General features: G+C 38.7%; 1 protein-coding gene across 1 annotated transcript in view; it reads right to left on the bottom strand.

Annotated features, from left to right (window-relative positions):
- LOC126333297 (extracellular matrix organizing protein FRAS1-like) overlaps positions 1–17,763 on the bottom strand; it is a 393,058-nt gene that overhangs the window by 76,506 nt on the left and 298,789 nt on the right. The gene's annotated exons all lie outside the window — the stretch shown is intronic.

Below are 17,763 nucleotides of genomic sequence, written 5' to 3'. Positions count from 1 at the left end.
GATCCATAGGTATCTGTACTGAATTCACTCTTCTTTCTTGTCTGCATAAATCATCTTCCAGTGACTTTAAAAGGTGATCAAAATTGTAATGTTTGCTTATGGAGTAGGTATAGCAACCTTAGGTCTACAGATGTTAATATTTTGCTCACTGATGTTTGTGATTCCTCTGGTTGTTTGTTTTGGTTCTGACGTTATGTCCTTACATCTGCAGAAGCAGATCAGCTATTCCTAACAATCAGATATTTCTGTTTGGACTGCATGTGACATAGTTATACTTGCTAATATTAGTAATGATATTGTCAATAACTGTCTGACTTGAGAGGTCACTCACGATAGTGCAGACATTGCTGCCTCTATATTGTGTTGTATTAACAATTCTTCAAAATATTGTTTGGTTTTGATTCTTTTCCCATGTTCATAGTGAACTCTCCACATTCTCTTTGAGGTACTGGATGAATTAAACAAACGGTTTCAAATGCTAGGCATATTTTTTGATTTTACTAAGGTGTTTGATTGTGTTGATCACAAAATATTGCTCCAGAAGTTGGACCATTATGGAATATGGGGAGTAGCTCACAATTGGTTCACCTCTTACTTTAACAACAGACAGCAAGAGGTCATTATTCACAGTGTTGAGAATGGCTGTGATGTGGGGTCTGAGTGGGGTACATTCAAATTGGGGATGCCTCAGGGATCAGTGTTACTTTGCATCAGGGAGGGCTCTGCTCTCAACAAGGGAAGTGTCCAGGTACCTTGGAGTGAACCAAAGTGATTTTGTTCAGACATGGAGGAGATACAGAGTGACAGGATTGATCCATGACATGCCTTGCTCACGATGCCCAAGGGCAGCTACTGCAGTGGATGACTGCTACTTATGGATTATGGCTCAGAGGAATCCTGACAACAATGCCACCATGTTGAATAATTCTTTTTGTGCAGCCGCAGGATGCCATGTTATGACTCAAACTGTGGGCAGTAGTCTGCATGATGCACAACTTCACTCGCGACTGACATCCATGGTGATGTCCATGTTTGCAACCACAACACCATGCAGCTCAGTACAGATGGGCCCAACAAAATGTTGAATGGACCACTCAGGATTGGCATCATGTTCTTTCTACCTATGAGTGTTGCATATGCCTTCAACCAGACAATTGTCGGAGACATGTTTAGAGGAAACCCTGTCAGGCTGAATGCCTTACATACACTGTCCAGCGAGTGCAGCAAGGTGGAGGCTCCCTTCTGTTTTGGGGTGGCATTGTGTGGGTTTGACATACGCTGCTGGTGGCCATGGAAGGCGCCGTAAGGGCTGTGCAGTACATGAATGCCATCCTCCGAACAATAGTGCAACCATATCAGCAACATATTGGCAAGGCATTTGTCTTCATGGATGACAATCTGCGCCCCTGTCATGCACATCTTGTGAATGACATCCTTCAGGATAACGACATCGCTCGACTAGAGTGGCCAGCATGTTCTCCAGACATGAACCCTATCAAACAGGCCTGGGGTAGATTGAAAAGGGCTGTTTATGGATGATGTGTCAAACCAACCACTCTGAGGGATCTATGCTGAATCGCCATGGAGGAGTGGGACAATCTGGACCAACTGTGTCTTGATGAACTTGTGGATAGTATGCCATGATGAATACAGGACCAACTATGTCTTGATGAACTTGTGGATAGTATGCCATGATGAATACAGGACCAACTATGTCTTGATGAACTTGTGGATAGTATGCCATGATGAATACAGGACCAACTATGCCTTGATGAACTTGTGGATAGTATGCCATGACGAATACAGGCATGCATTAATGCAAGAGGATATGCTACTGGGTATTAGAAGTACCGGTGTGTACAGCAATCTGGACCACCACCTCTGAAGGTCTCGCTGTATGATGGTACAACATGCAATTTGTGGCTTTCATGAGCAATAAAAAGGGAAGAAATGATGTTTATGTTGATCTCTATTCCAATTTTCTGTACAGGTTCTGGAACTCTCGAAACCAAAGTGATGCAAAACTTCTTTTGATATGTGTATACAAATGATATGCCAACTAGTATTTTGGGTAATTCTAAAATATTTATATTTGCTGATGACATTAGCTTGGTAGTAAAGGATGTCGAGTGCAACATTGGCTCTGTTTCAAATAGTGAAGTTCATGACGTAAGTTCATGGCTTGTAGAAAATAAACTAATGCCAAATCACAGTTGTTGTTCTTGTTGTGGTCTTCAGTCCAGAGACTGGTTTCATGCAGCTCTCCAAACTATTCTGTCCTGTGCAAGCCTCTTCATATTCGAGTAACTACTGCAATCTACATACTTCTCAGTCTGCTTCATCTATGCATCTCATTGTCTCCCTGTACAATTTTTACCCTCCATGCTTTCCTCCAGTACTAATATGGTGATTCCTTGATGCCTCAGAACATGTCCTACCAACTGATCACCTCAACCAGTCAAGCTGTGACACAAATTCCATTTCTCCCCAACTCTATTCAGTACCTCCTCATTAGTTATGTGTTCTACCCATATAATCTTCAGCATTCTTCTGTAGCACTGTATTTTCAAAGTTTCTATTCTCTTACGGTCTAAACTATTTATCATCCACGTTTCACTTCCATATGTGGCTACACTCCACACAAGTACTTTCAGAGAAGATTTCTTGACAGTCGAATCTATACTCAATTTTAACAGATTTCTCTTCTTCAGAAATGCTTTCCTTGCCATTGCCAGTATACATTTTATATCCTCTCTACTTTGACCATTATTAGTTATTTTGCTCCCCAAATAGCAAAACTCATCTACTACTTTAAGTGTCTCATTTCCTAATATATTTCCCTCAGCATCATCTGATTTAACTCAACTACATTCCATTATCCTTGTTTTGCTTCCTTTCAAGACACTGTCCATTCCATTCAATTGCTCTTCCAGGCCGTTTGCTGTGTCTGCCAGAATTACAATGTCATCGGCAAACCTCAAAGTTTTTATTTCTTTTCCATGGATTTTAATCACTATTCCAAATTTTTCTCTTGTTTCCTTTACTGCCTGCTCAATATACAGATTGAATAACATTGGGGATAGGCTACAATCCTGTCTCACTCCCTTCCCAACCACTGGCTCCCTTTCATGCCCCTCAACTCTTATAACTACCATCTGGTATTTGCACAAATTGTAAATAGTCCTTTGTTCCCTATGTTTGATCCCTGCCACCGTCAGAATTTGAAAGAGAGTGTGCCAGTCAACACTGTCAAAAGCTTTCTCAAAGTCTACAAATGCTAAAAATGTAGGTTTGTCTTTCCTTAATCTATCTTATAAGATTAGTCATAGCAACAGTATTGCCTCACATGTTCTTCCGGATGCCATGAAGGGTACAGGGTGCAATCAACTGCAGATGGTGGCTCATGTCGGCACTAATGATGTATGTCGCTATTGACCGGAAGAGATTCTTTCTGTTTTCTGGCGGCTATCTGAGTTGATGAAGACTGCCAGTCTTGCTAGCAAGATGAAGGCATAGCTCACCGTCTGGAGCATTGTCGACAGGACCGATTGTGGACCTTTGGTACAGAGCCGAGTGGAGGGACTAAATCAGAGGCTCAGACGGTTCTGCAACCATGTAGGCTGCAGATTCCTCGACTTGCGCCATAGGGTGGTGGGGTTTCGGGTTCCGCTAAATAGGTCAGGTGTCACTATACACAGGAGGTGGCTACATGGGTAGCAGGGGCATTGTGGCATGGACTGGGTGGTTTTTTAGGTTAGACAGTCTTGGGAAAGATCAAAAAGGGCTCCAGTCTCAAAGGGTACAGGGCAAAGAAATGACAAGAATTGACCAAGCAACAGTCAGTACTGTAGTTTCAAATTGTTTTAGCTGTGTTAGAAAAGTACCAGAGTTTCAAGCGCTGATAGAAAGCACTGAAGCTGAAATCTTTATAGGAACAGAAAGCTGGCAAAAGGCAGAGATAAATTCTGCTGAAATTTTACAGACATGCAAACTGTGTTCAGAAAGGATAGATTAAATAAAGTAGGTGGTGGTGTCTTTGTGTCTGTTGGTAGTAGTATATCTTATAATGAAGTTGAAATAGATAGTTCCTGCAAGTTACTATGGGTTGAGGTTATACTCAACAGCCGTACCAAAATAATAATTGGCTCCTTCTACTGACCCTCCGACTCAGATGATATAATAGTTGAATGCTTCAAAGAAAACTTGAATCTCATTACAAACAAGTATCCCACTAATACAGTTATAATTGGTGGAGACTTCAATCTGCCCTTGATTTGTTTGCAAAAATACATGTTCAAAGATGGTGGTAGACAGAAAACATCTTCCAAAATTGTACTAAATGCTTTCTCTGAGAATTACATTGAACAATTAGTTCTTGAGCCCACACAAATTGTAAATGGTTGCAAAAACACAATTGACCTCTTAGCCATAAATAATCCTGATCTAACAGAGAGCGTCATGACGCTTACAGGGCTTAGTGAACACTAGGTCATTGTAACGAGGCTCAAAACCATATCAAACAAAACCACTACAAATAAATCCAGAATATATCGATTTAAAACAGCAGATAAAAATCCATGTGATGCCTTCCTAAGAGAGAGTCTCCTTCCTTCCAATCTAATTATGTAAGTGTAGACCAGATATGGCTAAAATTCAGAGAAACAGTATCAACAGCAATAGATAGATTCATACCGTATAAGTTAATAAGAGATGGGACTGATCCACTATGGTACATAAAATATGTCAGAACACTGTTGCAGAAGCAATGAAAAAAGCATGCCAAATTCAGAAGAACGCAAAATCCCCAAGACTGGCTAAGTTCCATGGAAGCTCAAAATTTAGTGCAGATGTCAACGGGAGGTGCTTCTAATAGTTTCCACAATGAAATATTGTCTCAAAATATGGTAGAAAACCCAAAGCGATCCTGGTTGTATGTAAAGTACACCATTGGCAAAAACAGTCAATACCATCACTGCGTGATAGCAATGGAAATGTTACCGATGATGCTGCCACTAAAGCAGAGTTACTAAATACAGTTTTCCGTAATTCCTTCATGAAAGAAGACAAAGTAAATAATCAAGAATTTGAAGCCAGAACAGCTGTTAACATGAGTGACATAAAAGTAGATATTTTAGGTGTTACGAAACAACTCAAATGACTTAAGAAAGGCAAGTCTTCTGGTCCAGGTGGTATACCAATCAGGCTCCTCTCACCGTATGCAGACACAATAGAATCTTTTTTAGCAATCATATACGCTCACTCACTTGACGAAAGTTCTGTTCCTAAAGACTGGAAAGTAGCACTGGTGACACCAATATCCAAGAAAGGAAATAGGAGTAACCCATTGAATTACAGGCCCATATCACTGACCTCAATTTGCAGTAGGATTTTGGAGCATATATTGTACTCGAACATTATGAATCACCTTGAAGAAAATGACTTATTGATGCATAACCAACGTCGATTCAGAAAATATCGTTCTTGTGCAACACAGCTAGCTCTTTATTCCCCTGATGTAATGAGTGCTGTCGACAAGGTATCTCAGATTGATTCCATATTCCTAGATTTCCAGAAGGCTTTTGATACCGTTCCTCACAAATGACTATTAATCAAATTGCATGCATATGGAGTATCATCTCAGTTGTGTGACCGGATTCGTGATTTCCTCTCAGAGAGGTCTCAGTTCATAGTGACAGACAGTAAATCATTGAGTAGAACAGAAGTGATATCTGGCATTCCACAAGGTAGTGTCATAGGTGCTCTGCTGTTCCTGATTTATATAAATGATCTAGGTGATAATCTGAGCAACCCCCTCAGATTGTTTGCAGATGATGCTGTAATTTACCATCTAGTAAAATAATCAGACATTCAATTCCCAATTACAAAATGATCTAGAGAGAATTTCTGTATGGTGTGAAAAGTGGTAATTAGCACTAAACAAAGGAAAGTGTGAGGTCATCCACATGGGTACTAAAAGAAAACTGAAAAATTTTGGGTATGTGATAAATTGCACAAATCTAAGGGCTGTCAATTTGACTAAATACCTAGGAATTACAATTACAAGCAACTTAAATTGGAAACACCACATAGATAATATTGTGGGGAAGGCAAAACAAAGACTGTGATTTTTTGGCAGAACACTTAGAAGATGTGACGAACCCACTAAAGAGACAGCCTACATTACACTTGTCTGCCCTCTGCTGGAATATTGCTGCGTACTATGGGATCCTTACCAGGTAGGATTGATGGATGACATTGAAAAACTGCAAAGAAGTACAGCTTGTTTCGTTCTATCATGCAATAGGGGTGAGAGTGTCACTGATATGATACGTGAGTTGGAGTGGCAGTCACTGAAACAAATGCAGTTTACTTTGCGGCGAGATCTATTTACAAAATTTCAATCACCAACTTTCTCTTCCGATTGTGAAAATATTTTGTTGACACCAATCTACGTAGGGAGAAATGATCATCATAATAAAATAAGAGAAATCAGAGTTCAAGCAGAAAGATTTAGTTGTTCCTTTTTCCCACGTGCCATTTGAGAGTGGAATGTTAGAGAAGTAGTATTAAAATGGTTCGATGAACCCTCTGCCAGGCACGTAAGTGTGAATTGCAGAGTAACCATCTAGATTTAGATTTCTTTCCCCCATTCCTGTCAATTGTTCCCTAATGCACTCTCTGAAACTCTCTACAAACTCATGTTCTTTCAGTTTATCCAGGTTCCATCCCCATATATTCCCTCCTTTTTGCAGTTTATTCAGTTTTAATCTACAGTTCATAACCAATAAATTGTGGTCAGTGTCCACATTTGCCCCTGGGAATATGTTACAATTTAAAACCTGGTTCCTAAGTCTCTGTCTTACCATTATATAATCTATCTGATACCTTTTAGTATCTCCAGGGTTCTTCCACGTATACAACCTTCTTTCATGATTCTTAAACTAAGTGTTAGCTATGATTAAGTTATGCTCTGTGCAAAATTCTACCAGGTGGCTGCCCCTTTCATTCCTTACCCCCATTCCATATTCACTTACTGCTTTTCCTTCTCCTCCTTTTCCTACTATCAAGTTCCGGTCCGCAGTGACTGTTAAATTTTCATCTCCCATCACTATCTGAATAATTTCTTTTATTGCATAGTCCATTTCTTCAATCTCTTCATCATCTATGGAGCTAGTTGGCATATAAGCTTGTACTACTGTGGTAGGTATGGGATTTGTGTCTATCTTGGCTACAGTAATGCGTTCACTATGCTATTCGTAGTAGCTTACCCATGCTCCTACTTTTTTATTCATTATTAAACCTACTCCTGTGTTATTCCTATTGTGTTTTGTATTTATAACCCTATATTCACTTGACCAGAAGTCTTGTTCCTCCTGCCACAAAAGTTCACTAATTCCTACTACATCTACCTCTAACCCATCCATTTCCATTTTTAAACTTTCTAACCTACCTGCTTGATTAAGGGATCTGACATTCCATACTCCGATCTCTAGAATGCCAGTTTTATTTCTTCTGATAACATCATTTTCAGGAGAAAGAAATCACTATGAGACTCAGTTTTTACAGTTTCTACCACACAATTCAACAATACCTAATATTTAATTTCACAGAATGGGCATACAATTATTGAAACAGAATAGTTCAAGTTTCTAATTGTTCAGATAGTAAACTGTCATGGATATCCCATGTTCAGGATCTTGTTCAAAGGCTTAATGCTGCCACTTTCACTATTTGAATGATATCTGAAGTAAGTGATCATTTGACATGAAAATTAGTATACTTTGCTTATTTTCATTCCCTTATGTCATACGGTATCATATTTTGGGGTAACTCTTCCCATTCTAAATGGATATTTTTGGCTCAGAATTGGACTGTTTAGGCATTAAGTGGTGAAAGTTCGCGTACCTCTTGTCGACCCCTGTTCACTAGTCTGAGTATTTTGACATTGCCCTCGCAATACACATATTCTTTGCTGTCATTTCTCGTTAACAATATCAGCTTATTCCCAAGAATTAGCAGCTTTCACTCAATTAATATCTGGCAGAAATGTGATCTGCAACTGAATCGCACTTCCCTAACTCTCATGCAGAAAGGTGTGCAGTGTACTGCTGCATCCATTTTCAATAGGCTACCATGAGAATCCCCCTCATGAACCATGGACCTTGCCGTTGGTGGGGAGGCTTGCGTGCCTCAGCGATACAGATGGCCGTACCGTAGGTGCAACCACAACGGAGGGGTATCTGTTGAGAGGCCAGACAAACGTGTGGTTCCTGAAAAGGGGCAGCAGCCTTTTCAGTAGTTGCAGGGGCAACAGTCTGGATGATTGACTGATCTGGCCTTGCAGCATTAACCAAAACGGCCTTGCTGTGTTGGTACTGCGAACGGCTGAAAGCAACGGGAAACTACAGCCGTAATTTTTCCCGAGGACATGCAGCTTTACTGTATGATTAAATGATGATGGCATCCTCTTGGGTAAAATATTCCGGAGGTAAAATAGTCCCCCATTCGGATCTCCGGGCGGGGACTACTCAGGAGGATGTCGTTATCAGGAGAAAGAAAACTGGCGTTCTACGGATCGGAGCGTGGAATGTCAGATCCCTTAATTGGGCAGGTAGGTTAGAAAATTTAAAAAGGGAAATGGATAGGTTAAAGTTGGATATAGTGGGAATTAGTGAAGTTCGGTGGCAGGAGGAACAAGACTTCTGGTCAGGTGACTACAGGGTTATAAACACACAATCAAATAGGGGTAATGCAGGAGTAGGTTTAATAATGAATAGGAAAATAGGAATGCGGGTAAGCTACTACAAACAGCATAGTGAACGCATTATTGTGGCCAAGATAGATACGAAGCCCACACCTACTACAGTAGTACAAGTTTATATGCCAACTAGCTCTGCAGATGATGAAGAAATTGAAGAAATGTACGATGAAATAAAAGAAATTATTCAGATAGTGAAGGGAGACGAAAATTTAATAGTAATGGGTGACTGGAATTCGAGTGTAGGAAAAGGGAGAGAAGGAAACATAGTAGGTGAATATGGATTGGGGCTAAGAAATGAAAGAGGAAGCCGCCTAGTAGAATTTTGCACAGAGCACAGCTTAATCATAGCTAACACTTGGTTTAAGAATCATGAAAGAAGGTTGTATACGTGGAAGAACCCTGGAGATACTAAAAGGTATCAGATAGATTATATAATGGTAAGACAGAGATTTAGGAACCAGGTTTTAAGTTGTAAGACATTTCCAGGGGCAGATGTGGACTCTGACCACAATCTATTGGTTATGACCTGTAGATTAAAACTGAAGAAACTGCAAAAATGTGGGAAATTAAGGAGATGGGACCTGGATAAACTGAAAGAACCAGAGGTTGTACAGAGTTTCAGGGAGAGCATAAGGGAACAATTGACAGGAATAGGGGAAAGAAATACAGTAGAAGAAGAATGGGTAGCTCTGAGGGATGTAGTAGTGAAGGCAGCAGAGGATAAAGTAGGTACAAAGACGAGGGCTGCTAGAAATCCTTGGGTAACAGAAGAAATATTGAATTTAATTGATGAAAGGAGAAAATATAAAAATGCAGTAAATGAAGCAGGCAAAAAGGAATACAAACGTCTCAAAAATGAGATCGACAGGAAGTGCAAAAGGGCTAAACAGGGATGGCTAGAGGACAAATGTAAGGATGTAGAAGCTTATCTCACTAGGGGTAAGATAGATACTGCCTACAGGAAAATCAAAGAGACCTTTGGAGAGAAGAGAACCAAGTGTATGAATATCAAGAGCTCAGATGGCAGCCAAGTTCTAAGCAAAGAAGGGAAGGCAGAAAGGTGGAAGGAGTATATAGAAGGTTTATACAAGGGTGATGTACTTGAGGACAATATTATGGAAATGGAAGAGGATGTAGATGAAGACGAAATGGGAGATACGATACTGCGTGAAGAGTTTGACAGAGCACTGAAAGACCTGAGTCGAAACAAGGCCCCCGGAGTAGACAACATTCCATTAGAACTACTGACGGCCTTGGGACAACCAGTCCTGAGAAAACTCTACCAGCTGGTGAGCAAGATGTATGAGACAGGTGAAATACCCTCAGACTTCAAGAAGAATATAATAATTCCAATCCCAAAGAAAGCAGGTGCTGACAGATGTGAAAATTACCGAACTATCAGTTTAATAAGCCACGGCTGCAAAATACTAACGCGAATTCTTTACAGACGAATGGAAAAGCTGGTAGATGCAGACCTCGGGGAGGATCAGTTTGGATTCCGTCGAAATGTTGGAACACGTGAGGCAATACTGACCTTACGACTTATCTTAGAAGAAAGATTAAGAAAAGGCAAACCTACGTTTCTAGCATTTGTAGACTTAGAGAAAGCTTTTGACAATGTTGACTGGAATACTCTTTTTCAAATTCTAAAGGGGGCAGGGGTAAAATACAGGGAGCGAAAGGCTATTTATAATTTGTACAGAAACCAGATGGCAGTCATAAGAGTCGAGGGTCATGAAAGGGAAGCAGTGGTTGGGAAAGGAGTGAGACAGGGTTGTAGCCTCTCCCCGATGTTATTCAATCTGTATATTGAGCAAGCAGTAAAGGAAACAAAAGAAAAATTTGGAGTAGGTATTAAAATTCATGGAGACGAAGTAAAAACTTTGAGGTTCGCCGATGACATTGTAATTCTGTCAGAGACGGCAAAGGACTTGGAAGAGCAGTTGAACGGAATGGACAGTGTCTTGAAAGGAGGATATAAGATGAACATTAACAAAAGCAAAACGAGGATAATGGAATGTAGTCAAATTAAATCGGGTGATGCTGAGGGAATTAGATTAGGAAATGAGACACTTAAAGTAGTAAAGGAGTTTTGCTATTTAGGAAGTAAAATAACTGATGATGGCCGAAGTAGAGAGGATATAAAATTTAGACTGGCAATGGCAAGGAAAGCGTTTCTGAAGAAGAGAAATTTGTTAACATCGAATATAGATTTATGTATCAGGAAGTCGTTTCTGAAAGTATTTGTTTGGAGTGTAGCCATGTATGGAAGTGAAACATGGACGATAACTAGTTTGGACAAGAAGAGAATAGAAGCTTTTGAAATGTGGTGCTACAGAAGAATACTGAAGATAAGGTGGATAGATCACGTAACTAATGAGGAGGTATTGAATAGGATTGGGGAGAAGAGAAGTTTGTGGCACAACTTGACTAGAAGAAGGGATCGGTTGGTAGGACATGTTTTGAGGCATCAAGGGATCACAAATTTAGCATTGGAGGGCAGCGTGGAGGGTAAAAATCGTAGAGGGAGACCGAGAGATGAGTACACTAAGCAGATTCAGAAGGATGTAGGTTGCAGTAGGTACTGGGAGATGAAGCAGCTTGCACAGGATAGAGTAGCATGGAGAGCTGCATCAAACCAGTCTCAGGACTGAAGACAACAACAACAACACCATGAGAATTCAAAAATCTTAGCAGTAATCCATATGCTTTAAAATTGAAACTGAAGAATTTTCTCATGGGTCACTCCTTTTTTTCTGTCGAGGAGTTCCTTGAAAAATTAAGCTGATTCTTATATTATGTTGTTTGATGTGTTTACTTAAACTTGTGGCTTGACCTTTTTTCTGGTTCATAAACTTTTAATTTTATCTGTTATTACTTTTATGTTGTAATTTCATGTACTGACTCATTCCATGACCTCGGAGATTTGCTCCTCAATTTGGTCCTATGAAACTAGACGTGCAAATAAATAAGTAAATAAATAAACATATAACCAAGCTTTACTTCATATTCATTCTTAGTAAGTTGACAATTCTTTTTAGGAAGATGCTAATCTTATGATTTGGTGATCTGCACACACACAAAACAGTCTAAAATCATCAGTCACTACACCAGTAATTTCAAAGTCTTTTTCTGTAGCTATGGGTAGTCTCACACATTTATTGTTTGTAGTCTTTAGGGCTTTCCTGTTTTAATATATACTGAAACTCCACCGCCTTTATGTTCAGGCCCATGGAAGTAATGGGATAAGATATAGTTCTTTATTGTCCAGTGATCTACCTGGCTTCCAGTTAGACCATGCTCACTGATACATAATATGAGGTTTGTTCAAAAAAATCTGGAACATTGTCCACAAAATTTTTCTATGCTTACCTTTTACTGTTGTGTGTGGTCTTCTTCAAAATACTCTCCTATGCAGTTGATACACCACTCCCAATGCTATTAGCACTGCTGGAAGCAGTCTTGGTACTGCTCTTGCTGGATTGTGTGAAGTGCTGTCTGCAAATTTTCTTTTACCATGTATATATTGCAAATCTTTGCCCTTTCAATACGATTTTCAACTTTGGAAATACAAAAAAGTCCACAGGAGTCATGTCTGGAGAATACAGAGGAAAAGGCAGCAAAGTGATTTCTTTACTTGTGCAATAGTCATGCATCAACAGGGATTAATATGTTGGTACATTATTGTGATGCAAGAGCCATGAATTGTCTCACCATGTTACAGACAGTTTCCTTCTCACATTTTCTGGCACGAGTTGCAACACTTCCTGATAGTACCACTGATTAATAGTTTGTCACTGTGCACAAAATCATGATGAGCTAATCCTGCAAACTCGAAGAAAACTGTCAACATGGCTTTGACATTTGAACTAACCTGTTGAGCATTTTATGGTCTTGTAGAACCTTTTCCAAACCATTTTGAAGGTTGAACCTTGGTGTCAACATCATAACCATAGACCCACATCCTATCATCAGCTGTGATTTTCTTAAAGAACATCTTGTTCTCATTTGTGTGATCCAGAAGCTCTTCACGGATTGCAAGGTTAAAATCTTTCTAGTCTTGAGTGATGAGCCATGGGATGAACTTGGCAGCAACACAAGGTATTTCAAGATCCTCTGTCAGGATTTGATGACAAGATCCAAATTAAATGTTACGTTCTTCTGCAATCTCATGGATAGTCAGTAATTGATTGGCATGCACACTTTTGTTGATGTTCCTCATGTGAGTGTCATTAGTAGATGTCCAATGGCATCATGAATGAGGGTTATCTTTAACTCCTGTCTGACTATTTTTAAGCCATGTGAACCATTCATAACACCATGTACAACTGAAGCACTTATCACTGTAGGCTTCCTGCTTTATTTGGTGTGTCTCTGTAAAGGTTTTCTTTAGTTTCATGTAAAATTTAATGCAAACATGTTGCTCCTCTACCCCTGCCATCTAAAAATTTGCAAACTATGTGACACAATGTTCCACTCAATACAACCTTGAAAAACAACTAACAGACATAATTAACAATGAAACACAGGTGTGTGCAGCGATTCCAACTGCATTTCGCCCCAACACTCCATTAGTGCAAAATTGTGAATGTAACAGAATTTTTTGAACTGGCCTGTGCACTTAGGACTACTTCTGCTTCAAGTTTTTTGTTTCCAATGTGTTGAATATTCTGATGTAGTACTTTTATATAACTTTTGTTTTGCTATGTTACATGGACTATGCCACCACTCAGGTAAAACATTAGTTATTTAGGAACTAACAGCTACTCTCACTGCTATACTAAACTCATGTTTTATTATTGTGAATTTTAGTATCTGTATGATCACCAATTGAGGGAACGTGTTTGCTGACTGTAATATATTTAAAGTTGAGATAAGACCTGTGTCAGGACACATCATTGTTCACATGGACCATTCCTAGTTTCTTATTTGATTTTTCATATTTGTGCTTTAAATTGCTCAATAGCCTAGATTGTTATCAAATTTATATAGGGCACAATGAAATAGCATACAACCAGCCCTAGACCAGTAATTGAGTCACTAAATGTATTAAATGGTATGTGCTTGTCCACTGGTAGTCATACAAGGGGCATTGCTGTTGGTTGGTCTCATCTGGGAGAAAACAGCAATAGCATGCCATGGGTTCAATACAGCCCGAAGTAATGATTTAACAACTTTTTCAGTGGTCCTACTTTCCACATAGGACTACTGGAAAAGTTACTAAACCATTACTTTATGCTGTATTGAATACTAGTCAGACATGACATATTAAGTTGAGGATTATAACCCTTCATCAAGAAGATAAAGGTATAGAGATGTCACCCATACCCTTTGTATGTAGTGCTCCTACAGGTCTGAGGCACAACTGATGATGGGAGTTTCTCATTCTAGGCCAACACAGTGAGTGCAAAACTTTGATGGGAGGGATTATCTTCAATGCTCATCATAGTGAAGAGGAAGTAAAATGACCCAAACATGAAGATTGTCCAGCACAACCATACAGATTACCACTGACAAGGTCTATATACAGGATGTTGTTGTTGGCTTCTAAAAACACTGGAAGGGGGAGCAATGCTACAAGCTGCATTGATTGCAATACATTGTGGCAATTAATTTCAGATCTGATCACTAGCAAATAATTGTCATTTAGTATTTATCATTTCTAGAAGCTTCTCAACATTTCTTATGTTTGGAATATTCTGGAATATTTTATGTTCATATAAACAGCAGCAATCTATGTCCAAGAGGAATTTCTGTTCTGTCTGTACATTGGTGTCCACATTAAATATATTTTCAGTGCTAAGTGTCGTATTTCACTGATGACGCTACTTTGAGGTTTGAACTTGATAGTAGTTATAAAGTGACAATACTGTATAAAGTAAATAACCACACATCTTACAGAAGACTTTTTTAGTATCTTGGAGCTCTTACACTCAGTTCTCAATCATTGACTACATAATCATTTTTTTCCTCTTTTTTTCTCATAATAAAAATCAGTTTTTGCCAAACTGTTATTTACACAGTCATAATACAAGACACAAAAATAATTTCTATGTAAACATTCTCATTGTCTTGCATTCAGAATGGAGTTATGTACTCTTGATATTCAGCAAGTTCTTGACTGACAGAAAACAGGAAATTGGGAAACCCGGCAAAATCAAAATAAAATTAAAAACATGCCTCACTAACCACTCATTCTACAAATTACCTGAGTATCTAAATTCAGGAGTCGAGAAGTTCTGTTAGCTACATGGCAAGTAGCAATCTTCATAATAAAGCTACAGGACAAAAAGCAATGGACTATAAATAAGGCTCAGTATTTACAGAAATAGGATGTATTTGCTTTGAAAAACAAGACATATCTGCATTGAAAAATACCTTCATAATCAAATAAATATTAAGCTGCTAACAACACAAAAACCTCAGTTCTATGGTACAACTGAAGAGACAGAAGCCTTTTTCCCAAAGTAGCAGTTTTCTTTCTAATGTACTCAGATATCACAAACATGTACAGAATTAAGCAGTATAGTGATAGTTTATTGTTAATACAGGATACAGTCTTTCTTCCTCACCCTGTCTGGTAAGTCTCCCATGCCCTGGGATTCTAGGTGACTTTTTGAATCTGTACCCCTTTTCCTAATCCTCTCCAGTTCCTCTCCATTCACCCCTCTTCATTCACCTTCAAACATTCTGCTGGAGGAAGCAGTCACTGGCTCCAAAAGCTTGCTTTTTTATATGTGCATTCTCCTACCACCACTTGGTGAGTAGATTTTGTATGTATCTAATTATATTGTCAAAAACAAAGATTCCAAGACTTACCAAGCGGGAAAGCGCCGGTAGATAGGCACAATAAATAAAACACACAAACACACACACAGAATTTCGAGCTTTCGCAACCGGCTGCTGCTTCGTCAGGAAAGAGGGAAGGAGAAGGAAAGATGAAAGGATGTGGGTTTTAAGAGAGAGGGTAAGTAGTCATTCCAATCCCGGGAGCGGAAAGACTTACCTTAGGGGCAAAAAAGGATAGGTATATACTCGCGCACACATACACACACATATCCATCCATACATACACAGACACAAGCAGACATATTTAAAGGCAAAGAGTATGGGCAGAGATGTAAGTCGAGGTGGAAGTGTGGAGGCAAAGATGATGTTGAATGACAGGTGAGGTATGAGTGGTGGCAACTTGAAATTAGCGGAGATTGAAGCCTGGTGGATAACGAGAAGAGAGGATATATGGAAGGGCAAGTTTTTTCTCTATCATCTTACTTTCTCTTTTTGGTTTCTTTCTATTTTATTTACATCATCATTAATTATATTGTCAAGTATTCATATTATGAGTGTTATCAGAGCAAGTGATGCTATTCAACCTCTCTACATTTGGTAGTAGTCATTCATTCAAATGGACACTTGGTTGGCAGTCATGCAACCATAAAATACTGTGCATATTTTACAGTATACCTCTGACAGGGTATGGTATGCTTGTGATGAGACTGGATTAGAATGGCTGGATGGGCACAAAGACCAGTCCTGGGTGCTGGAGTAACACTTCAGAATGCATGGTAAGGATTGATCTAATTCTGAGGGCAACAATAGGTACTGTAAAGCGAGTTGACTTAGAACATTTTAAATTCATTTTTGTAAATTAAACAGAATCTTCTGAAAGATATCAACATGAAACTTTTGGGAAGTTGCAAGAGGTGTTGCTGAATATGACAAAGCAGATTATACATTTTTATCCCCCAGGCTTAGCTATTTTTTTTTTAAATTTTTCACTGTTCAATTTCACCCCGTGGGTTGGGGTCACTTTGAACATGGAAACATGTGCCTATTCTGTGGGAATCATGTCAATTACTGTTAAATGACACCCCTATCATATGAAACAGCATGATATTTTGTATATAAATATGGTTTTGAAAGTAAATTATTTAGAAAAAATTGAGTATTTTTTATGATTTTTCTTTAATCACCTGAAACTGTTCATATGATACGGCTTGATTTTACTAATAATGGAAATGGGTGCTGAGCTAGTTATGAAATAAGAAAATTATTTAAAAACAGATTTTTTCAAAACAATCTGTATGACTTTAATAAAATAATTGAAAAAAAGTAATCACCTTTTAAAGAATTACATCTGTAAACACACTACAGAAAAGGAAGCTGCCACAAAAGGGTGTATACTCTGGCAGATGTCATAGACTTCAAATTTAAACTAAAATGAAGCCTTTCCCTTCTATCTACCTCAGAATCAGGTGGAATCCTACAAATGACATCTTTCTCAAAATCTGACACATTGGGAACATTAGGCCACAGAAAAAAACTTCATCTGATTCCACATTGGAATGCCATTTCCTCATAAGTGTAATTTCATCATCAGTGATAACATGTTCAACACTATTTTACACTTGTATTTGAAGGAAACTTCACTAAAACATGTTTTCCATGGAGCTGAGGGAAGGCACTGTTCAAAGTCATCCCTTGAAAGACAAGCCTTCATATTTTATTTTTTTTAATCACCAAAGAATAATTTTATCATTTAATGCTTTCTGTAAATGTTCATTCAAGTGTTAACCTTGCCCATAAAAACCCATTTCAAATTCTAAACTAAAAAATGCTTCTAATAATAGGCAAATGTTTTTGTGGTTGTGAAGGACCTTACATTTCCAGAAAATTATTTATTTTCTGGCATTGGTATACAATGTTATTTCATATCAACTGTCATATCATCTGAAAGTATCGATTATTGACAATATTTAACGACTCTGGACACAGTTCCATATTTACACACTAGAGTGCAGCATTTGTTTTAAAAATACGCTAAATTGCTGTTCAAAGCCGCCTTGCCGTTCGAAGTCACCCCACTTTATGGTAGTTAAAGTCCTGTAGAAAGATACTATTTTAATCTTTCTGAGATAGCATGTCTTGGAAATGATGCATTACCTCATGACAAGGTACACAGCTATATCAGGGAAACAGCCATTTAATGTTTTAAGTTAAAG

Source organism: Schistocerca gregaria, chromosome 1 (assembly GCF_023897955.1).
Source record: "Schistocerca gregaria isolate iqSchGreg1 chromosome 1, iqSchGreg1.2, whole genome shotgun sequence".
Classification (NCBI taxonomy): Eukaryota; Metazoa; Arthropoda; class Insecta; order Orthoptera; family Acrididae; genus Schistocerca; species Schistocerca gregaria.
This window is presented reverse-complemented; position numbering and strand designations above follow the sequence as displayed.